The sequence below is a fragment of the Oryzias latipes genome, chromosome 1, assembly GCF_053564925.1.
Source record: "Oryzias latipes strain Hd-rR chromosome 1, Olatipes_Hd-rR_3.1".
NCBI lineage: Eukaryota > Metazoa > Chordata > Actinopteri > Beloniformes > Adrianichthyidae > Oryzias > Oryzias latipes.
Window position 1 is genome coordinate 23,000,798 of NC_136237.1, and position 1,596 is coordinate 23,002,393.

Below are 1,596 nucleotides of genomic sequence, written 5' to 3' on the forward strand. Positions count from 1 at the left end.
ATTTTTGTGGACACTAAAGTTTATTTCCAAACCTATTAGCTATTTCTTAGTGGAGACATCTGACAAATACAATTTCAATTTATATGAAAATATAAATTGTATATACTGTATACGGTTTACAGAGGCAAGCAGAAAACACATTTTGTCAATACCGTAATTCTTTTATCTGACCAAAATAGGTGGTTGAATAGGTGGACAGGTGACAATCCACCACCTTTTTTCTGCAGCTTCCCTTCAGAACATTCTGTCAGGATGTAAACAGAAGTCATATGATAGGACAATCAAGTGCTGAAATAGTTGAACAGAAGCTAATGAAACTTGGTCAGACTTCTGTTTTTTAATATTCCTTTCCTCTCCATTTATTTAAATCACTCTATCTTTATTTTTTCTCATTTACGGTGTAGACTGGGGTTGACTTTTGATTATTCTTGTTGACTCCATCAACTTGTATTTATAGATCTGGGACCGCATAGCCTAATTTATTTCGTTGAGGTCAACCATTGGGTCAAAGTTTGTCTGCTGGGCCTCCAATTTATTTTTCTATATATTTTGTCTTTCAATTTATTTAGTTATTTTTTGTTTCCACATTCACTAGTGTATTTTGCAAAAAATAGAAAATCTATCCATCTTCTATCCCCTCTTTGTCCAGTGGAGGATCACAGAAAGACTGCACCCTATCCAAGAAACTTTAAGGCAAAGGTAGAGCATACCCCCTGGACCAGTCACCATTGTATTGCAAGGCCTCACACACATTTATACTAAGAGGACAGTTAATCATCAGTCATCAGTCAATCTAAATAGTAAGTTTTTGGGGGAAAACCAGAATGCCAGAAGACAACCCAGACATGGTTGAAAGTAAGTCTAACCCTCACACCACTGTACAGCCAAAATATGAAACCATAAGAACTAAACTATTTACTTTTTATTTTATTCTTATTCCCATAAAAACAAGATCAGTCCTCGTTGACACCTGTCCTGCCATCCGATGCTGGTATTGTGCCTCAGGGTGGGGCTGAAGACCACGCTAGTACCGGTGGTTCATGAACACAGGAGAAATGCCTGCCTACTTTCTAAAACCAGACTGTATGAATAATGGCTACATTGAGTTTTCAAATAGACTTTTTCATTTTTTTCTACCAAATAATTAACAATATTCTTTCTAACATATTTTAGATAAATAGATGGCTTTAACCATCATGTTAATAGATAAATTTGTTGGCACTAACTTTGCAAAAAAGAAAGAAAGTTATAAGCTGATAGTATTATATTCTCTACTAAAGTTTTAAAATGTTTGAATAAAACATGGTTTATGCCCGCATTTAATATAATTTTACAAGAAATGAGTTAAATAAACAGAATCTTTTCTAGTGGGGGTTAAGTCATTCACATTGCTACTTTTTTCTTCAGTGAGTAGGGAAAAGGGGATTTAAAGTAGGGTTAGTGCAGCACTTTTTTAGTCCTTTCCAATGATCCTTCTTAAATTAGCAAAGGGGGGTGGAGGTCTCCCCTCCCTGTGCTGAAGGTAGGAGGGGCCCATGTCTGTCACTGTCTACTGTTTCATTATTACCTGCAGAGCCTAGCAGCATTCCCCACACA